This window comes from Aotus nancymaae, unplaced genomic scaffold (assembly GCF_030222135.1).
Source record: "Aotus nancymaae isolate 86718 unplaced genomic scaffold, 86718_ANA_hifiasm-v0.15.2.pri h1tg000077l, whole genome shotgun sequence".
NCBI classification, from domain to species: domain Eukaryota; kingdom Metazoa; phylum Chordata; class Mammalia; order Primates; family Aotidae; genus Aotus; species Aotus nancymaae.
The window spans coordinates 4,910,145-4,933,859 of record NW_026988492.1 but is presented as its reverse complement, the minus strand read 5'-3'; the positions used below and the strand labels follow the sequence as shown (position 1 = coordinate 4,933,859).

General features: G+C 40.7%; 1 protein-coding gene across 15 annotated transcripts in view; it reads right to left on the bottom strand.

Moving 5' to 3' along the window:
- Window positions 1-22,940, bottom strand: part of ZNF438 (zinc finger protein 438) — a 175,972-nt gene extending 153,032 nt beyond the window's left edge. For 13 of the 15 annotated variants that reach the window (XR_010339527.1, XR_010339528.1, XM_064368513.1 and 10 more), the window contains exon 1: window positions 20,949-21,810. The gene's annotated coding sequence lies outside the window, so the exon portion shown is untranslated. Of the gene's footprint in view, window positions 1-20,948; window positions 21,811-22,090; window positions 22,126-22,860 lie in introns of those variants that run through there. The other 2 variants (XM_064368508.1, XM_064368506.1) reach the window with 2 other exon arrangements.
- Window positions 22,941-23,715: the final 775 nt, after the last annotated feature.

Here is a 23,715-nt window from a genome sequence, read left to right as displayed (position 1 = left end):
TTTCTGCCAGCTCTAAAATTTTACGATTCTAAAACCTAATTCCTTAATGACATATTCTACTTATTGCTAATTAACTGATTCTGAAAATCCTATTAAATATAAACAGTAGACCAAGCAGTTTTCATTTTATGTTTCAACATTTTCAATATTTTATGTTGCTGACTTACAGCCTTATAAAGTTGAGTCATGGCATAAAAACCACAGGCCTGCAGGCAAGGAAAAATATCTAAGTCATCCTGCTATTATTTAATGGCCTTACAGTCAAACTGAAATAATAATATCTTTTCAAATAGCTCAAAGTATATTCCCACATATTACCTCACTTACTCTTTTTTAACAGCTTTATTGAGGTATAATTCACATACCATTGCAGTTTACCCTTTTGAAGTATACGATTCCATAGTATTAGTATATTCAGAGTTGGGCCAACATCCCTACTTTAGAACATTTTTATCATCCCCAAATGAAACTCCCTATCCATTAGCAGTCATTCCCCATCTCCCTCCTCTAACCCTCTCAGCTCACTAATCTACTTTGTGTCCCTATGGATTAGCCTACCCTGGACATTTCATGTAAATGGAATCATACAATACATAGCCTTTTGTGTCTGCTCCTTTCACTTAGCATAATGTTTTGTTATGTTATAGCATCAGTATTTTATTCCTTTAAGCTTTTAATGCTGAATAATATTCCATTGTATGGAGGTACTACATTTTGTTTATACATTCATCAGCTGATATTTAGGTTGTTTCCACTGTTTAGCTATTAGGAATAATGCTGGTAGCATTTATGTGTAAGTTTTTGTGTGTACATATGTTTTCATTTCTCTTGCACAGAAACCTAGGAGTGAAACTGCTAGGCAACATAGGGTAACTCTATGTTTTAACCTTCTGAAGAACTGCCAAGCTATTTCTAAAGTGGCTGCCCATTTTAAATTCCTACCAGTAATGTATGGAGCTTCTAATTACTCCACATCCTCACCAACACTTATCTGCCTTTGATCACAGCTAACTAGTGGGCATGAAGTATATCTTACATGGTTTTGATTTGCTTCTCTCTATGAGTGACAACGTTGACGATCTTTTCAAGTGCTTATCAACCATTCATATATCTTCCTTAGAGAAATGTCTATTTAGATCCGTTGCCCATTTTAATGGGGTATTTTTATCTTTTTAATGTTGAGCTGCAAGAGTTCTTTATAAATTTGGATATGAGTCCATTATCAGATACATGATTTGTAAGTATTTTCTCCTACTCTGTATACCTCATCTAATCTTACTGCAGCTACTTGCACTAGATGGACTGTGTGTTGCTAACCCCATTTTGCAGACAAAATTGGCATAGGATTAAATAGGCCTGATAACTGGCAGACTGAAAAGAAAACACAGCTGTGCCTCTGCTTCTATTAATTTAAAAGGGCCATATACTGATAGCAACATCGTGAGAACGTATCTACTAAGGCTGCCTTGTTCAACTCAATAGATACAGGGAAGCTATCCTTTATCTATGATACAACCTAACGACATTTCCCAGTTATACCAAGGATGGTTCATTCCTTACTTAAGAAATACTAAGCATTACATGTGGGGTGCTGCACTACTCCTAGTTCACATGCATCCATGAACATGATCAAATCTGTGCCCTCATTAGTCTTACAATTTGGCAGTGTTGTGCAAAACCCTTAACCTTAAATTCCCTATTTGCAAACAGTCCTGACAAAGAAATGTTTTATCTTAAGATCCACTCTCAACTCAGAGGAAGCATTACAACCCTTAATGCAAGTGATACCCTATTTTTTGAAAATGCAAAGCATCAAACTTACTTTGTGGCCTAGGACAACCTTGTTTTTGAGTATTGCTCCAATACCTAGGCCATCACCTGGTTCTTATCAATCCTTTTTTTTTTTCCCCCGAGACAGAATCTCAGTCTGTCACCTTGGCTAGAGTGCAGTGGCTGGATCTCGGCTCACCGAAACCTCTACCTACCAGGTTCAAGCGATTCTCCTGCCTCAGTCTCCTGAGTAGCTGGGATTACAGTGCCTGCCATGATGCCCAGCTAATTTTTGTATTTTTAGTAGAGATGGGGTTTCACCAGATTGGCCAGGCTGGTCTCGAACTCCTGAATTCATGACCCACCCTCCTCGGACTCCCAAAGTGCTGGGATTACAGGCGTGAGCCACCACATCTAGCTTTATTAATTTGTTTTTATAATGCAGCAATGCATACTTTAATGACATTTGTGAACATAAACATGGCTAAAAGAAGAAATTACTTATATGTTTACCTTTAACCAGAAAAGCCTCATGATTCGGAGGATAAATCATGCCCAGTTCCTATTCTAAGCTGAATAAAAGCGTTATAAAAGCCCCACTAAACAAAACAAAAGTACAGAATTACAAATCTGACAACTTAAATAGGTAGTTCTAAGCTTTTTCCATCAAGTAGTCCTAATTCAGAGCTGGGGGACCTAATAATCTCCAGAAGACCAAAGGCAAAACCCTAAGCAGCCCATGCAAACTTTACATTTCTTGATCTTACTTTTTTTCCTTAAAAATTATACACAAATGTTATGTTCTAAATTATAATACATCTATTTTCTTTTGGCATAAAAAATTTAACATGCTTAATTAGAGTCAATAAAAGAATTTGTTGGCTAGGCACAATGGCTCATGTCTGTGTTCCTAACACTTTGGAAGACTGAGAAGGGAGGACAGCTTGAGGTCAGGAGTTTTAGATGAGCCTGGGCAACATAGCAAGACCCTGTCTCTAGAAAAAAAAATTAAAAATCAGCCAGGCACATTTGTAGTTCTAGGTACTTACTTGCATGGCTGAGGCAGGAGGATCACTTGAGCCCAAGAGTTCAAGGACGCAGTGAGCTGTTATTGCACCACTGCACTCCAGCCTGGGTAACAAAGTAAGACCCTGTTTCAAAAAAAAATTTTTGTTGAGGACAGGCAGAACCTATGGTGTGTAATTAGAACTATGTTAATTTTTACTATGAAAATGTAGTAAAGAACAGCCAGTGAGGAAAACTAACACTCAGAAACATATACCATACATGCCTCAGGGTTCTGAGTACCCCCAGCACACCACCTTGTAACTGGAAGGTGCACGTACCACTGTCAGGCAAGCCAGGTGCCTGAGGATTAAGAAGGCACAGGCTGAGCTGGGAGAGCATATGGCCCCGGGGTGACCCCAGGCATGACCTGCTGCAAGACAGCAACATCACAGTTCAAAGTGGGGCTTTCCCACAATGTGAGGGGGCAAGCTAAAGGTTCTCAGAAGGTGTCTCAAGGTTGCTTTGGAGGTCAGAGGGCAACTGCAAGTGGACAGAGCACTGTACCCCTGACCCCCATTTCCCTCAGTTTCCCCTGGCTGACACACTGGGCTTCCATCAAAGTTTTCTGAAGACTGAAGTCTGAAGTCAGACTGTGAGTAAAAGGTCTGAAAACCTAGATCTAGAGGAAGCCTTGGCCAGGAAGACCACAATGTGCATCAGATATGAAACACAAGGTGAGGACAAAATGGGAGAATGAATAATGGAGCTGCTGAGCAAGAGAGTCAAAAACAGGAAAGGGTGTGGTATAAGCCAAGGGTCAGGGTCAGGCCTTCATCCACAGAAAAGAATGTCTATTGTGGAGTGGGTGTGTCTGCTTAAAAGAAATAGCAACGAGATTCTCACCTAGAAGCACTCAACTGCTGAAATCTCAAATTCCCATGTTATTTGTGGACCATAATCTCTTGTCCTTCTACCTCTCTGGATTACCTAATTGCCCATGACCAATCAACTCTCCAAAAAGCAGCCAATGTGAGCCTTCAGAAAAGTAAAATAGATAATGTTACTTCTCTGACTCAAACCTTTCAATGGCTTTTCATGACCCTTGAATAAAATCCTAGGTCCTTACAGTGGCCCTTATGTGTCATGCCCCAAATTTGTTACCACTGTCCTCCTCACTCACACTCCAGTGCCACGGCTGTTTCTGCAACAAGCCCCTGCCAGGGCTTTGCACATACACGTGCTGTTTCCTTGCCCTGGAATGCTCTCAGACATCTGCATTGCTGTGTCCCTGATGACATTCATGTCTCTGCTAGAAGTCACTTCTCTGAGCCTCTTCCCTGATCTCACTTTCTTTTCGACAGTTTCTTACCATCTGAAATTATACATACAAGTATGTATATGTTTATACACATAATATACGTTAATCATCTACCTCCCCAATGGAATTAAGCTCTACAAAGGCAGATTTTGTTTTGATCACTGTTTTGATCTAGGGGGCCATAGCACCTAGAACAGTGCCTAGAAGATAAATGCTCAATACACATTTATTGAAGGAATGAATGCACAAACCAACTCTGTTCTTTTTTTTTTTTTTTTTTTTTTTTTTTTTTTTTTTTTTTTTTTGAGACGGAGTTTCGCTCTTGATACCCAGGCTGGAGCGCAATGGCGCGATCTCGGCTCACCGCAATCTCCGCCTCCTGGGTTCAGGCAATTCTCCTGCCTCAGCCTCCTGAGTAGCTGGGATTACAGGCACGCGCCACTGTGCCCAGCTAATTTTTTTGTATTAGTAGAGACGGGGTTTCACCATGTTGACCAAGATGGTCTCGATCTCTTGACCTCGTGATCCACCCGCCTCGGCCTCCCAAAGTGCTGGGATTACAGGCTTGAGCCACCGCGCCCGGCCACCAACTCTGTTCTTAAGCCCATTAAGCTTCCAGTCTTTCCCCACTTTATTCTCTTATCTTTCCTAATCCATTAACCATGCCCCAATCTTCACTTCTTACTGTTGTAACCCAGAATCTGATCTCCCAGAAAGAGGAACAATACCAGAAAGGAGGTAAAAATGTGCATGTGGCTGTTGATCGGTGAGGGTGAAGGAAACTGATGGAATCTGACCTAATCACCTCCCACTCCCAGGCCTAAATTGTCACCTTTCTTACCAGCTAGTCCTTCTACATACACTCCCTAAACCAATCTGAAAGTCTACTTCTTTAATCTCATACCCAGACTAGAGATCATTGTTACAAAAATCCCCAACCATGCAAGCTGGAGATACCACAAATGCACGGCCTCTCACTTCCCTTCTCACTGCTGCCATCAATCCTCTCGTGGGCTCTCTCACATCCCACAGATTCAATTCCAAACTTCCACCACTATCAGGCTTCCTATTCCCACCTCACTCAGAAAATGACATCACCTCCACAGAAACAAAAGAGAGGTTATTAGGTCAGACTCCCTCAGTTTCCTCCACTCTCACTGACCAACAACCACACGCACATTCTTACCTCCTTCCTGGCACTGTGGAGGAAGGTGCCAGGAAGATGCAGGAAGGAAACTTGCTGCTCAAAGCTAATCTTCAACCAGTATTTGGCAACTTAAGTTATCTACCTCCTTAGGGATCTGATCCCATCATTTATCCACTTTCCCCCTCCACATTTTCTATTTCTCCTTCTCTTCTTTTACCCGCCTGCACATAAATGCTTATATTACTCCCATCATTAAAAAAAATGAACCAAACTAATATACTTCCCCAGACTTTATGTCTCTCTTGCCACTTTGTATTTCCCTCTTTTCCCTCACAGCCAAGTCTTGATAAAAGAGTTTAAACTGTTTTTACTGTCTCCCTATGCCACATCATTTCCTACTTAACCCTCTGCAATCTGGACTGCAAACACAAAACTGCTCTTCCCAAAGCACAGATGCCTTTTTTTTTTTTTTTGAGATTGAATCTCAGTCTGTCGCCCAGACTAGAGTACAGTGGCACGATCTCATCTCAATGCAGCCTCCACCTCCTGGGTTCAAGCAATTCTCCCGCCTCAGCTTCCCAAGTAGCTGGGATTATAGGCACGTGCCACCTGGACCAGCTAATTTTTGTATTTTTAGTAGAAACAGGGTTTCGCCACGTTGGCCAGGATGGTTTCCATCTCTTGACCTCATGATTCACCCACCTCGGCCTCCCAAAGCGCTGGGATTACAGGCGTGAGCCACCATGCCCAGCCTAGATGACTTCTTAAATGAAAATTCATTCAAAGTGTATCAATTTAATAATGACATCCTTGATCTTAAAATGCTCATCCCTTGGCCTCAGTAACATTATTCTTTCTTGGATCCTTTCCACTTTTTTGGCCCCTTCTATGTAGTCCAGTTTGCAACTGACTGTGTGATCTGAAAAAAAAAAATCTATTATGTCATGTAACAGTTAGGAGAATGGGCTTTGTCTTTATCTGAGCTACCACAACAACAGAAATTGAACTGGGTGGTTTAAACAATAGAAATTTATTCTTTCACAGCTCTGTAGGCTGAGAAGTCTGAGATCACTGTGCCAGCATGGTCACTTTCTACGAGGACCCCTTCTGGGCTTGCAGACAGCCACCTTACCACTGTGTCCTCACATGGCAGTGGAAAGAGCAAGAGTTCTCTGGTGTCTCTTCTTATAAGGGCACTATTCACATCATGAGGGCCCCACCCTCAGGCCCTCCTCTAAACCTGATTATCTACCAAAGTCCCCATCTTTAATTACTATTAGCATTGAGGATTAGGGCTTCCACATATGAGTTTTGTGATGATACAATTCAGTCCATAGCATGGTCTGCAGCAAGTAAAGCCTAGCGAAAAATCAACACTTTATCGTTAACCAGATGCATGACAACAGGGAAGGTACTCAACCTCCCAGTGCCTCACCTGCCTATGTACAAAACATGAGCATTAACAGTACTTATCTCATAAATCTGTGGTAAGGATTAAAATAAGATAAACTCTTAAAATAGTGCCGAAACACAGCAAATATGCAATAAATATTTTTAAATGCAATAAATATTAGTCATTGTTCTGTTATTATATATATATATATATATATATATATTTTTTTTTTTTTTTTTGAGACAGATTCTCACTTTGTCACCCAGGCTAGAGTACAGTAGTGTGATTATAACTCCAACTCCTGGGCTGAAGCAATCCTCCCACTTCAGCCTCCTGAGTAGCAAAGACTACAGGCATATGCCACCATGTCCAGTTAATTTAAAAAAATTTTTTTTGAAGAGAGAGGTTCTTGCTATGTTACCTAGATTAGTCTTGAACACCTGGGTTCAAGCAATCCTCCCAACTTGGCCTCCCAAAGTACGGAGATTACAGACGTGAGCTACCACACCCAGTGTGTTACTGTTATTGATCTTGTCATTCTCATAACTATCTTTATTATAATCATCATTGTTGATTGTCATTATTATTATCAATATTGTTTCTGTCATTATTACTAGTGATAAAATGAAATTATTCTAGATTGAGTCCTATGTAAGATAATTTAACAAATAAACAACTTTTACAAAAATACAGCATTATGGCCAGGCGCGGTGACTCACACCTGTAATCCCAGCACTTTGGGAGGCCGAGGCGGGCAGATCACCTGAGGTCAGAAGTTCAAGACCAGTCTGACCAACATGGTGAAACCTCATCTCTACTAAAAATACAAAAATTAGCTGGTGGTGGTGCATGCCTGTAATCCCAGCTACTTGGGAGGCTGAGATAGGAGAATCACTTGAACCTGGGAGGCGGAGGTTGCAGTGGGCTGAGATCATGCCACAGCGCTCCAGCCTGGAGCAGAGCAAGACTCCGTCTCAAAAAAAAAAAAAAATACAGCACCATTTATAGACATAATGTGGCTTCATCTGGCTACAAGGAGCCCAACTTGGGCTGCAATAATGAAATACCATGACTGGGACTCACTCACAGTTCTGGAGGTTAGTCTAAGTATGGCACTAGCACTGTCAGGTTCTGATGAGGGCCCTTTTCCTTGCTAGCAGATGGCCATCCTCTTACTGTGTCTTCACATAGGTGAAAAGAGAGCTCTAGCATCTGTTCTTCTCTTTATAGGGACACCAGTTCTATCTGATCAGGGCTCCATTCTTATGACCTTATTTAACCTTAATCACCTCCTTAAAGGCCACATCTCCGATACTGTCATGTGGAAGGTTAGAGCCTCAATATATGAAGTTTGGGGGGACATAACTAGTCCGCAGTGACCAATAATAATAAAATTTAAAGTGCAGTAGAATTGAGTGTTATACAGTAATAACCATGCAAATATAAGAACTCTGAAGCAACAAAGAAAATAGATATCACATGAAACTACTAGGATATAAAATTTTAATATAAATATGTAAATCATATGCTTATGAAAATAAAAAGAAGTATAGCATAATTATAATGGGGTGATGTTAAAGAGCTTTATTTCTAAACTGTTGGTATAATTAGACAATCTGAAAAATAAATTTTCATAGAAAGAATACATAAGTGAAAAGCTTCAACTGGAAAAATCAACAATAATTTCAAATCTAACATTCTATATTTGTTTCCTGCTTACATCATTGCCATCTGTATTAACGAGGATATAAGCTAAACTCTTGTAACAAGACCAATATAGTGAATCAGATAAAAAAAGTATTCATTTCTCTCTCATGTTACAGTCAAGGGCAGACCAAATGGTCAAGGGAAGGTTAGTGGCTTTCCTCTATAAGGTCATCCAGAGACTAAGATTCCTCTGGTCTTTTCTTACCACTCCTTGGGGCACTGCCCTCAGGTGCATGAATGAAGCTAACTCACTAATGATGCTTCATTTATGGGGATGGGAGGGAAAAGAATATGAATAATAGGCAGTTTTTTTTTTTTTTTTTTTTTAAGCACAAATACACTTTTAAAAGCAGTACGTCACTTCCACTCTCACCCCACTGGCCAAAACTTAGAAATGTGGCTTCATCTGGCTATGAGGAGCCTAACAAATACAATTTCTATGTTGGGTTATGTGCCTAGCTAAATACGCATCAAAGGTGGGAGTGCATCCTTCTTCCCACTCTGGAATAGTCATCTCCTTTCTAAAGGGATAACTTGAAGTCTCATTCAATTACTGGATTTAGCTTAAAGTCTAGGTGTCTGGGCAATACACAACCCTCTTCAACCCACACATACCCATGTGGCTCCTTCCTAGTCCAGAGACCCACAAACTAACAGAAGAGTATAACCTCTGCTCTCTACCACCACTATCACACTCAAAATACAATTGTGGAATCCAGACGAGATTAATGCAATTACATCTTCCATTCTGAAAATAAAAGAGTAACACATATTTTTATCAATGATGAAACACTTCAAGAAAGGAACTGCAAAGTATCTCTTCTCTAGCAAGAAAGCAAGTCCCTTGGTTCATTTCAGATTCTGTTCTCTGAGGGGAAGACCCTTATCCAGGTGTCTGCTGGAGTCTTGGCTTTGCCTTTGGAAGATTCTTTCTTTTCCATTATCTCTTCTGGTCATCCATGAAGTAGACTTGGAAGAGTATGTGCTCCAACAGGGCAGCAAAGATCTAATAGCCTACTTTCTGCTGGTGCAAATTTGAGGCCAAGGGTTGCTTTAGGTGTCAAACAATGTCAAACCATCAGAGGCTTTTGCAAGCCAAACTTATGGGATCTTTGGCAACATAATCTAAAACTTTCAGAAGGTCTGTTTGCCCCTGTCAGTTCCACATGAAAGTAGTAATTAACCATAACTAAGGATTTAATCTGGTCATAGATATTAAGCTTGTCAACTCTCCTGTTTTATCTGCTGGCCGCTGTGACACAGCCATTCCTCCCTCTCTTCAATCCTCTCTTGATTGAAGGTTAACTACCTTGAGGTTATCTGATTCACAGCAGGAGGATTATACCACTCCAACCCACTGACATGAGGACAGGCCATGTGACTTGAAATGTCCCTTCTGACTTGACTGATTTCAGGCTTAGCCATTTGACTTGCTTTGGTCAACAAAATATGAAGTGGTAACATGTACCACTTCCAAGACACTGGTTCTGCCATATCTCTTTTGCCTGTCACAAGAATGGCCATGTCCCAAACAGGCTAATTCCTTTGGCTTAAATACTGGAGTGACAAAGTATGTGGAACACAGCCACAGCTAACATGTCAGGAGTAAGAAATAAACCTTTGTTGTTGTAGGGAACTGAGATTTTGTATTTATAACTGAAGATTTTACATATTTCAAATGACTGGTTGAGGTGGAAAAGCAAATCCTTCATTTAAACCTTGTCTGGACTGTCTGCCACTGTCAGGCCAAGAAACTCTAACAGATGCCTAAGAATGACTATCTTACCTCTTGCTGTTTGGCACAGAGAAGCAATTTTTTCCAACACTGCAATGCCCCATATTACTGGCCTCTCAGTCAATTCAGAACACAGGCCATTAGCAGAGAGAACCTTCTTTAGCTGCTTATTACAATTATAAACTATATATTCCCTTTCAACTCTAATTGCAAACTGGCTAATTGTTCTCTTATTTGACACCCTCTCATAGTGACTGGCAAGGACTAATCAACTCATATTAGCAGTCTGATTCTTTCTACTTCCCCAGAGGTACAAACTGGGTAGACAAATTGACTGCCTTCCAAGTTATTAGAAGTGATAGTCTCACTGAATATTTTGCCACTGCATAATAAGGGTCACCAGTTTTCTAGCCTATAACATGTTTTCTACTGTCTGTCGACCAACCACTTAGCCAACGCTGTACATTTCAGCTTTTTTATTATGGAACACTCTACTTCGGGTGCCAATTTTTGTACTATACAGGCTATGGGCCAAGCTGCTGTAATAAAGTGATGCCAAAAACCAGTGGCTCAAACAAGAAAGAAGTGTTTTTCTCTTCCTTGAAACAAGAGAGAGATAGGCAGGTGGCTGGGGAGAAGATGGAGAGTAGTAATTGGTTCTGCTCCACAGGGTCATCCAGGAACCTAGGCAGATGAGGAATCTTTAGGTTCAAGGTAATTGTTGCTATTCTAGTTGCTGCTGCTTTCCAGTCAGGGGAAAAGGGAGTGGGGTGTGCAGACGAAGTCCAGGACAAGCATCTTGTATGGACAAAGATAACCCAGAATTTGCACATATCACTTGCGTTCTTATCTAATTGGCCCAAACCTAATTACAAGGCCATACCTATTGGCAGGAGGAGTTGAAAAACGGTCTCTATGTGCATAGCCATGTATCTGGCTAAATCAACAGGGTGCTGGTAGTAGAAGAAAGGAGGAATTAGATTTTGGAGCAAAATTAGCAGTCTTTGCCATACTCTCACACAATCTATTCTCTATAGTCATCAGAGTTTCTTTAAACGCACAGTTCAGACAACGGCACCCTCTGTTCCAAACCCTCCAGGGGCTTCCTATTTCACTTAGCATAAAAACCAAAGTCCTCACAATGACCTACAAGTCTTCACACAATGTGCCCCTTCATTGCCTCTCTAACCTCATCTCCTAATATTCTTCCCATAAAATAAATACCAAATGTATTAAAAACCAATATATAAAAGGTAAAACTATAACGCTAATGAAAGAAAAAAAAACATATTTGCAACCTTGGGATGATGAAAGATTTCTCCAAGATCTCAAAAGCACAAACATGGAAACGTTTTGATGGGGTAAACTTTGATGAATTGGACACCACAGACAAAATTAGAAGATAGGCAAAAGACTAAAGGAATATGTTTGCAAACATCTAAAAAAGACAAGGGAATAAAATCCAGTGTATGCCAAGAACTGCTGCAAAAACAACAACCAAAAGATAGAAAGTACAACTGAAAATCTGACAAAAAGGCAGAGGCAGACAATTCACGAGAAGTGAAATGAAGGTTGCCAGATGAGATACAGGATGCCCTGTTGAATCTGAATTTCAGATAAATATGTATTGTCTTTCATAGAAATGTGTCCTGCATATTGCATGACCAATACTTACACTAAAAAATTATTTGTTGCTTATCTGAAATTCAAACTTAACAAGGTATCTGTATTTTTATTTGCTAAATTTGGAACTGTAAGTGAAATCCATATGTCTAACAAGTGAATGAAGAGAATCTCACTCTCACTCACTAGTAATTTAAAAAATGCATAAAGCTTTTATTGAAGAACATGTAACTCTTTTTTTCCATTTTACTACAGAGGATAACCTAACCTAGGATTCTTTATCATATCACTAGGCAAATAAGAGCCCGACTATTCACTGCATGTACGCAGAAAAAAACACATTTCAAATCCATTTATTTCATACTGCAGATAACAAGAATAATCCTAGTAACCACATTCAGGAATCAATTTTTTCCTAGGAATTTTAAGTACATATTTAGTGTCAACTTAAAATAATCAAAAGGGTCAGATTGTAGTTTAGGAGTTTATTCAAGCACAAAGGTTGAGGACTGCAGCCAGGGACATATTTCCAAGTTGCCTAGCTGAATGCTCCAGAAAACAAAAAAGAGGCTCAAGTTTTTAAAGAAAAAAGGACAAATCAGGAGAGGGGGCAATTACAAAAACTGTTCATCAGAAATTCTCATTGGTTTACAAAAATAACATTGCTTAGTGATTGGCTACCCGTTGTTGAACTACAGGGTATATGGCATTTTATGGGTACTTGGCGTCAGTTAGTCTGGAGCGCCAGTAGCAAGCAGCTTGAAGAGGTCATTATTTAGCTCTAGGGGGAATGCGATGTGACTGCTGTTACATTTTAAATGCCTTTCTGGGCCTGATAATTTAAAGGAGCTTGCACTCCCAGATAAAAAGGGTTTTTCTTATTTCTCTTTAGTATAAATTTATAAAGTTTAAATGTTAGATAACAACGTTTGAATATCTTTTAGTAGTTAAACAACAGCTCTGTCAAAAACAATATTCCACATTGTTTATAATGTTAATGTTATATTGTAATATTATAAATAATTTTATGATATATTAACTATAGTATTAATTTTCACACTAGGCTAAGATCAACTTTGTAAGGTTAACTCTCATACAGGTCAGAAATTTGGTCTGTCAACAAAGACAAGAGTCAGACTTCACATTTTTAAAGTTTTCCCATAAAAATATCTAAATCACATACATAGTTTTACCACTGGAGTATTCCTATGTGAAAGGCAGGAATGAAGGTATGACACAAAAGCTGTAGTTTAAGGAAGAAAATAGGGACTGCATATAAAACAGCACCCTTTTTTTTTTTTTCTGAAACAGGGTCTCACTCTGTCACCCAGGCTGGAGTGCAGTGGTGCGATCTCGGCTCACAACAGCACCCATTTTTTAACAGTTATGAGCTCATTACATATGTAAATACAGACAACACTTAGGGCACTTAAAAATAAAACTTCAATACAAAAAAGAAATTACACCAAAAACTCATTCTGACTTCTACAACTTCTAAGATAATGAATGCTCTAATTTTAACATCTCCATAGGAAAAAAATAATTTAAAATATTACTGTGAAAGACCAACTTAGAAAAATGTTTTGTCACAGTTACAGTAAATAGTTATACATAGTACAGTAGTTACTTCATTCTGAAAAAGAAAAATATCCTAAATAAATGCTAAACAACTGAAATATTAGGTTGTTGCAGATGTTAACTGAAGGTTTTACACTGTTGGAATTTGCCATTTGATACTAGAATACATTCTTAAATAAATGTTGTCACGCTATACATCATTTTAGTGGGCATTTCTCACTTTGTAATTTTTTTCCTAATGACTTATCACTTGCTGTTTATTTTAGACTATGAGAATGATGTTTCCATAGCTAAATAGCAAATTTCAGCAATTTTCTTGAGTTCAAAATAGTTCATAAAGCAGCGGAGACAACTCACAACGTCAACAACGCATTTGGCCCCGGAACTGCTAACGAAAGTCCGATGTGGTTCAAGAAGTTGTGCAAAGGAGACCTGAAAATGAGGAACATACTGGCCGGCCATCAGAAACTGAAAATGACCAATTGAGAGCAATCATTGAAGCTGATCATCTTACAGCTACCTGAGAAGTTGCCAAAGAACCTTTGAAGCAGACTGGAAAGTTGAAAAAGCTTGATAGGTGGGTGCCTCAGGAGCTGAGGGAAAATTTTTAAAATCTGTCATTTTGAAGTGCCATCTTATTCTACACAAAAACAATGAACCATTTCTCGAGCAGATTGTGACATGTGACAAAACATGGATTTTATACGACAACTGTTTTATACGACAACAACCAACTCAGAGTTGGATCAAGAAGCTCCAAAGCACTTCCCAAAACCAAACTTGCACCAATAAAAGGTCATAGTCACTGTTTGGTGGTCTGCTGCTGGTCTGATCCACTAGTTTTTTGTTTTTTGTGTTTTTTTTGAGACAGAGTCTTACTCTGTCGCCCTCGCTGGAGTGCAATGGTACGATCTCAACTCACTGCAACCTCCACCTCCCAGGTTCATGTGAGTCTCCTGACTCAGCCTCCGAAGTAGCTAGAGTTACAGGTGCATGCCACTATGCCTGGCTAATTTTGTATTTTTAGTAGAGATGGGGTTTTGACATGTGGGCCAGGCTGGTCTCCAACTCCTGACCTCAGGTGACCCACCCATCACCTTGGCCTCTCAAAGTGCTGGGATTATAGGCATGAGGCACCACACCCGGTCCACTACAGCTGTCTGAATCCTGGTGAAACCATTACATCTGAGAAGTATGCTCAGCAAATCAGTGAGATGCACTGAAAACTGCAATGCCTGCAGCCAGCATTGGTCAACAGAAAGGGCCCATTTCTTCTCCACGACAATGCCCAACCGTGTGACACACAACTAACACTTCAAAAGTTGAATGAATTGGGCTATGAAGTTTTGCCTCATCTGCCATATTCACCTGACGTCTTGTCAACCAACTACCACTTCTTCAAGCATCTCTACAACTTTTTGAAAGGAAAATGCTTCCAAAACCAGCAGGATGCAGAAAATGCTTTCCAAGAGTTCATTAAATCCCAAAGCATGAACTTTTAAGCTACAAGAATAAACAAACTTACTTCTCATTGGCAAAAATGTGTTGATTGTAATGCTTCCTATTCTGATTAATAAAGATGTGTTTGAGCCTAGTTATAATGATTTAAAATTCATGGTCCAAAATCACAATTGCTTTTGTACCAACCTAATACTTTATATAAATGGTACTATGATATAATAATTGTAGTGACATGATTTGCAAATACTAAAATATTTAGCTTGCCTTGTTCTATAAAATATATGCAACATAATCATTAAACCTTCATAATGTTGGTAAGAGTAATTGCCAAGTAACTTTCAAAAAGTAATCACTTCTAGATGTATCTCTAATAACAGCAAAAACAATAAACTTCTAGATATATAACTCAGCATCTATCAAGACTAATTTTGGCAGGCACATAATACAACACACTCCCACAAGAGAGAAAAATAGACATAAAAGGAACACACCCTTCCCCATAATTTTTAAAGCATTAACGTATTTCCACAAATAACATATTACCTTTTGAACTATATATAAAAATAATCCTTGAAGCAGCCTGGGTCCCAACTATATTACCCTGAAACTGATAGACAGAAAACAAGTGATATTTGTGGATCCATTTTTCTTTTCAGTTTCAGAGGAAAAGCAAAATCAGAAGTATGTTATATTCTTAGCACCACAGCTAACATTAACATGTTTGACATAAAAAGTATGTATTTTTCAACTTCAAGAAAGGAAAAGATTGTTCTTTGGCTCTAGTCCTAAGCTGGAAACAAGTAACCGCAAAACCAGTTTTAAATCTACCCCAATCAATCAATCCTTAAAGTCTACTGAGCATTTCCACTTAAGTACTTAGCCAAGAAAGTAAGCCAATCAGCAACTGCCCGACTTCAGTACCTGGGCTCCTCAAAGCCAGTCAGTGTCTAAACTCTAAGTTTAAAGCTGGCCAATCCTTAAATGTTCACACTTTTCAAAATCAGCCAATCTCAAACTCTATGCTTCCTCAAAACTCTATATAAAAACATTTCTGACTGCTAAAACAAAACAAAACAAAACAAACAGCGATCTGCAAGCATGGTTCTCCCCACCCAGCAAGTATGGTTTACCAAAACTCAGTTAAGTTTCTATTTCAGTCAAATTAGAGTGGGCTTACAAACACTGAATCACCAACTGATTCAGGCAGCAACTTGAGTGTCAAGAGACCTATTTAATTAAGTTAGGCAAAGCTTTTGTGAATTTATCCCGAAACTGTCATATTTATTTATTGGAGAATATCTGGAGACGCAGCATACATAGCTCAGTGGAAATAGCCAAACTACATTATGAGTTGGGTGACATTAAATAGGTTATTTAACATCTCTAAACCAGTTTCCTTTTTTATAAAATGAGAGTAATAACTATTTCATAGTAGCCAAGATTAAATGGTGTAACAGAAACTGGTAACTTAAAAGATTCCTAGGAATAAAGTCCTAGATTTGCTTTCATCACTAACTTGCTAACATATATGAAAAGCCATTTGACCTAAGTCTGTTTCTTCACTGGTCTAATAGTGAGGATAATGCATGCCCTATACATTTAATGGGCTGTTTGTAACAATCAAAATTGAAAACTAATGGAAAAGGATTTTGATAGATATAAACCATGAAACTGTGAGATAGCTAATTTAATATATACAATAATGAAGAGAATTCATACTAGGAAACCTGTTACAATCCAGGATTATATAAAGTCCAGATTAAATTAATTTTAGTAAGAAAAATATTCATAGCTAAAAACAAACACAAAAACACCAGACACGCTAGCAACCAAAAAAAATTCGAGGCTACTATTGATTTCAAGAATTATTTTCCATTCAGTAAATGAACCAAATTAGCTCAGCTATCCAACAAACTAAAAGCAGTACAACACAATCCTTTGTCCAAGTCAGGTATTTGCCACTTAAAGCACCACCTCCATTTCTAAAGCATTTAAAAAAAAAAGAAGAAGAACAGAAGGAAGGAAGGGAGAAAAGATATTACAGGATTTCTCAACATCAGGAGCACTGACATTTTGAACTGGTAAGTTTCTGTTGTTGAGAAGTTGTCCTGTACATTGTAGGACATTCAACAGCATGCTATAATGGCCTCAATCCACTAGATGCTAGGAGTAATGCCCTCACACACAAATGTGGCAACCAAAAATGTCTTCTTGACAAATGTCCTCAGGGTGTGCTGGAAAGGACAAAATCATTCTGAGTTAAGATCCACTGGGCTAAACCCCTAGTATCATCTTCCAATATTTATTACACACTGATTGGTGGTTTGCAATGCAGCTTGAAACTAACAGCTTTGCAATTTAAGAACCAAATAAGCAAATATTCCCTGTAGAATGATAACAACTTGAAGAATGATTAGCTACATAGTTATGGTTAAATTATTCCTTTCATGGACATACTGGTTTTGCTTAATATTCCCTAAGAATTTTCTTCTGGGTGTTCTTTTGGGGTTATAATTCGGTTAACCTGTCACTAAAGCTTAGTTCCACCTAGACTTACTAATTATTAGCCATTAGTGTTATGTGAGTGGAGGGGAATCAAACCTAAAGATTTTAATGTCTAAGCAACCAAATGTGAAATGAAGCAAAAATAAGCGCTACTTATACAAATTATTTAAATATATGCAAACATTTACAGTGTAAAGTATACAAACAAGCATCCAGCTATAACTACAAATATCTACGAGTTGAAGATAATATGCAGAATAAAAGTGACTGCAAGAAGTAGTCAGGAATTACATTTAAATGCTCAGCATGTACTATCACTGGGTTAGACACAGTTTTCCACAATAAACAATCTTCATATATATATATAAGTACTCAAAAGTTTACAATTTGCTTGTGCAAATGTAAATTTTAAAAGGAACTTGCATTTTATTTACTATCTAGGATGTTGTATTTTATATGGTCAGTGTTAAAAACGGTGGCTTCTGTTGTTTTCAAATAGAACTTAGCATCACTTCCCCTCTGCTGGGAGTTACCTGACACAATTAAATAACCATCCAACTGCCCTCACTGAGCCCGAACTTAAAAGTCAATAATGCCTGAGCATCAACAGGCTATTTTAATACGCAATTTTACTTTATACCATATATGGGTATCTGATGTTCCTGGGAAACTTACTGCAAATGTGGTGTAAATAAATACTAATCATTTCAACTCCATTAAATTTAAAGAAGCTACTAGAGCAGATTTAAAATGTTGTGAACTGCAAAATGAGATGGCACCCCTCTACATTTATGTTAATAGAGGGTTCCTGTTTAGAGTAATGGTACTTTCCCAATGAAGGTTTAAAACAAAATATAATTTTATATGTTTTAAGAAAAAAATTCTGAAATTAACCATAAAATCTACAACAGTGCAATTTTATATAATCTTTAAGTGATTTAAATTTGCAATACTCATGTTAGAAAGTAATAAAATTGTGACAGCTATTGAGGTTATGGTATGCTGTGAAAGAGATCTACAGGAACAAGACACATCCTTTTTTGTTTCTATTGTTCTAGTTCCACGTTCTCTACAGCGTTCCAGCTATACGAGATGTAATCTGCAATTCCACCTATGACATATATCACCAGATCCCCTTTCTATGACAAAAAAAAAAATACATGTCAATGTTAAAGTGAGGTTCAGCAGAGAAACTCAAACTTATTCCAATATGTGGAATTTTGGCATGATACACTTAAACTGGTGGAAACCTGCCTGAATACTTCCCCCAGCCCCTCTATCACCCTCTATTATGCAAACTGCAACATTTCAAGCCAATTCTCTTATTTCACTGGTGAGTCCTGTCAACACTAAGGTAATAGAACTGGAAAAACTCATCACTCCACAAGGATAGTCAAATATCAGAATTTACTTCATTTGGTAAAAATCCTATCACTGCCAAATAAAACTAATGCAAATATAGTAAAATATGCATGATTTTGAGTAATTCTTTTGCTGAAAAGGACTCCCGGGGAGCCTCAGCTTCATCCTGCAACTGCTTAGGCATTCTTTTGCCCCTTTGCCCTTTTCATGCCCCATCTCACAAGTCATGGAAGGCAGGGAGGAGAGGGGGCAGTAAACCAGAATGAACTGATCAGCATGTATTTATGCATTTAGTCTACTCTAATGTTATTCCCAAGGTTTTCCCTCATACTTTGCTCCTCTAGGGAAAGAACTATGTTTTATTCATCTCTGAACTTCCAAAACCTAAGCAAACGCCCAGCATATAAAGTCATTCCTAACATCTACTACACAGCAGGTACTGGATTAGGGACTAGAGATGGAGAAGTTAAAGAAACAGACCTTGCCCCCATGGAACCTACAGTGGAGGAACAGGCAGGGGAATACCAGATACTGGCTGCATGGAACCCCATCAGGTACATAATGAAAGGCCAATTAGCACAGTCCCTCTGCCTATGATCTTTCTCCCATGGTCAACCAAAGCTTAGATGAAGAACAAAAGCAGGCTTTCTCTTAAGAAAAATAAATGGGTATCTCCAACCCTGATCATTCCCCTGAATTCACAGGCATGCATACTCAAAATGTTCACTTGGAAGTGGTTAGAGGGATTCAATGCATGGACCCTAAAGCCACACTGCTTAGGTCTGAATCCTAGCTACATGACTCACAGGCTGGGTGACTTCAGACAAGTCACTTATAACCTCTTTGTGCCTATTTTCTCGTGTGTAAAATGGGGACAATAATGGTTCCTTGTATATATAATTCTCATAATGATTAAATGAATTAATATAAGCAAAAGTACTTAAAATTCTATCTGGGACTCAGTTTACATTGACATAGTACTTACTATTTATACTAGCACAACTGTTATGACTATTTCTAACAGGCATTTAGAACTTGTGCAAAACTAAATTTGTAGCTGTCCTCAGTGAACAGCACCACTGTACATCTAGTTGTTCCAGCCTAAACGTAAGTCATCACTTCTCCCTTTTCCTCAATCCCACATCAGCTGGTCCAGTCAGCTCTACCTTCAATACATACCACCCATGCTACCGCCCCCAGCCCAAACCACCATCATCTCACCCACAGGGCGCAGCAGCTTTTTCTCCCCATTTTCACTCCACCCCACCCACTCTAAACCACAGTTAATTCTCCATACAATCAAACTTAAATCAGACGGCAACTCCCTTGATGCAAATCTTCTAGTGGTTTTCCATCATACTTAGAAGAACATCATTATTTCACCACAGCCTACAAGGGACCCCATGACCTGCCTGGCCCTTGAACATCATCAGCCACCACTTCCCCTCTTCCCTGCTGTGCTCTAAACACTCTCGCTGTGTCTGGACCACCTCAGGCTTGGTTCCACCTCAGAGCATTGTCCTGTGTTCTGCTGTGAGGCCCAAAATACAGTTACCTGGTGCCTGGACTCTGAAGTCAGACTGCCCGCATTCAAATAGTCTCTACCACATTTTAGCTGCGCAACCTTTGGCAAATTCTTAACCTTTATGTGTGCCAGTTGCTTCACCTATAAAATGGAGATACTAGGTTGTCTCATAAGACTGTTGCAAAAATTTAGTGTTCAGAACACTGCCTTACATATGGTAAGCGCTACTTTTTTTTTAAGTGTTCATTGCTATTATTATTCCTTTCTGAAATGTTCTTACCTCAGGCTCTTTCCATCACACTTCAATTGATTCAAGTGTCCCTGCCTTTGAAAGGCTTTTCCTGACAGATACTACCAAAAACCACCTTCCCTGTTCCCCCATTGTCCTTCTCTTTCCTTCCTTTCCTTCACTGCCCTTACGACTATCTGAAATTATATTATGTACTTATTGTTTACTGTCTATTTCCCACTGCAACATGAGCCCAGCTAGGCTGGAGACCATCTTCCTTGCTGCTCTATTTCTAGAGATTTCTGACTCACACTTCATCCAGGCTAGGGGACCAAATGCAAATCTCCTAATAACAACAGCACACTTAGAAAGCACACTCGTGATCTCATTTGATGCTGGAAAAACCAACAGCAGACATACTATCAGCTCCCACTTTAGATAAGAAAAACAAAGTTCCAAGTATGGGTGACTTGTCCTTGGACACGAAGCTAGTTAACGAATAGAACAAAGATTAGAAGCCCTGCTCTCTGATTCCAAGGCTCCTCCCACCAGGATGAAAGGATATCACACCCCTGAAATGAACTTACAGAAATGTGAACTCTCGAGCTCCTGTATGAACATATCCTGAAGGGTGCACAGTATTCTTCCCTTCAAAGTTCCTGACGAATACTCGTCCTGCAGTTTGAGAGGTATTAAAGTCTAGTAATAACTCATCGATAATGTACTACCCCTTGGCCAAAATATTCAAGCAATCAGACACGATTATTGGGTATTCCAAATCAATACAGCAACCCTTAAAACTCAGTGTGTCTGTGTTGGGTATAATGTGCTAGTTCCAGCATACTGAACGCTTTCTCTGCAAAACCCGGAAGAGGGGGGCATTGTAACCGCCAAGAGTAACATGCTAAAGATACCTGTTATTTCTTGATCCCCATTTTATCAAGTTTAGTGACAATAGTTCAGATCGCCAAACAGGGGCTCCAGTGTGATAAAGGATCACATGGAGGGAAGGGTGTAGGGGGTAGGCAAAATAGTGAAAAGTTCTCTGGCTTGAAGATTCCTGGTCAAATGGCCAGTGGCCACCACATTCCTCAGAATAACCAAGTGTCTGTGTACAAGCGTTCTCCTAGCAAATGTACACACTTGGGTTATCTCACGTGTTCCCAGTGCTGTGGGAACGACCATTAGGGAGGCCAGAGGCTGCTGTACTTCCATTTTACACAGAAAGAAAACTGAAGCATCAAGTGGTTATTTTGCTGCCTCAGTTTTCTTTTTGTGTCCAGGAGTTGGTCACTTGTGAGATCCCAACGGCCAGGACATAGGATTCCTAGTCTCTCAGAGGAAGCCTCCATCCCCGACTTAATGTGTCAAACTCCAGGGTTGAGTAGGGGAAGAGTAATCCAAGTCCCTTTATCACAGAAGAAAAAAACGGACTCTCCATTTGGACTTTCCGCCCCTTCTAAGGCCTCGCTCCCCGGGTGGAAGACGCTCCCTGCCCCAGGGGAAAAGGTGCTGGCCCTGCCAGCCGGGGCGCGGCCTCGCCTCCCGCACCCCGTGCCCCTCCCGCCCAGCAGGGCGCGCTGCCACTCTGAGCAGGCGCCTGTCCCTTCGCCACGTTCGGCTGCTCCCCAAAGAACTGACGCCCCCACAGCCACCACCACCGCCGGGACTGCCAGCAGCCGGCGGGCCCCGCGAGCCCAAAGAGCTGCAGGAAACCTCGTAAACTTACAGTTTTCCTACTGCGTGCGCGTCACGGCGGGGTGACGTCACCGGCCGAGCGTTCCGAGAGGTCAGGCCGCGGGAGGGGCCCGGGCCTCTCGGCCCCCAGGCTCCGCCCCCGCCCCGCCCCCCGGCGCGGCGGTGGGAGACACGCCCCCGAGCTCCACGCACCGCCCCGTCACGGACCCCGCGCACAGGCGCAGACGGCCTCAGCGCCTGCATGCCGGTGGGCTTCGCCCATCGGGGCGCCTGCAGCGGCGGCTGCTCTGTGAAAGCTTCCCTCAAAGCCTGAAGCTGGGGTTAGAGGAGAAGGGGTCGACAAAAAGGGACGGAGACCGTCAGGAATACTGCAAACTGTCGCCCTGGGGGCTGGAGTAGGATGCCAGGGTTGTGAGGTGGTTTTTTCCATAGACATTGCCTCACGTGTTCTTTTAAAGTTCTCCACGTGTGGAAACAGCCGTTTGCTCTCCAGGTGCGGGGGGAGGGGGTCCTCAGCCCTGAGAAGACAGCTCTACCAGGGCCCTCCGCCCGGGCTCGGCGCGTCTCCCGTCAGACTCCGCCCAGACCACCAGCAGACCCCGCCCATCTCTTAGCAAGACCCGTCCCATGCCGTTAGACCCCGCCCCTGGGTCCCGCCCTTCCGGCTCCGGCTCTAGGCTCCCGCGGGCCCCCACCTTTCCCTCCTGCCAGGCACCGCCTCCAGCCTAGCCAGTTCCTTGCAGATTTCAGTTTCCACCCTTCCTGCTAAATTTCCCCTTTCGGCTCGGTGAAGCTACTTACAGGTTGCCGTTCACCTCTATTAAGGTTAACAAACGATGATCCGGATAAACATGTTCACTTCTTCGCCAGGGCAAACTTTCCGGCCCCCCACCCACTCACGTGACGATACCTTCCTGTGTCCAAGCGCAGCTCTCTGCCTTTTTGTTTGTTTGTTTGAGACAGAGTCTCGCTCTGTCGCCCAGGCTGGAGTGCAGGGGCGCGATCTTGTCTCACTGCCATCTCCGCCTCCTGGGTTCAAGCGAGTCTCCTGCCTCAGCCTCCTGAATAGCTGGGATTACAGGCGCCCACCACCACGCTCGGCTAATTTGTGTATTTTTAATAGAGACGGAGTTTCACCATGTTGGTCAGACTGGTCTCGAACTCCTAACCTCATGATCCTCCTGCCTCGGCCTCCCAAAGTGCTGGGATTACAGACGTGAGCCACCGCGCCGTGCCTCTCTGCTCTTTTATGCCCTCAGAAACAATGAATTCTGGTTAGAAAAGGGCTCAGTAGGCAGAAAAAATGAAGGCTCCAAGAACTGACAACAAAATATTAACAGATTATTTCTGGCTTGTGAAATTCTTACCCTCTCAGAAGCAGAAAAAACAAATGTTATGGTAAAAAGTGGCTCACACAAATCTGTTTTGGGGAAAAAAATTTAAAAGAATGAGAAAAACAGGCCTCGGAATAAATAGGCCCAAAGGAGGAAGTATTGAAAATGGCAAGGTTCACTTTTATAAACTTATTTGGAACCACGGCAGATGGCCAGGCCAGGGATTTTGCAAGGCAGCTCCAGTTGTAAATAAAACCTGAAACAATGGTTTGTTTACACTCTCATTGAAAATGCTGTGGCATTTTTATAAGAAAGAGTGCTG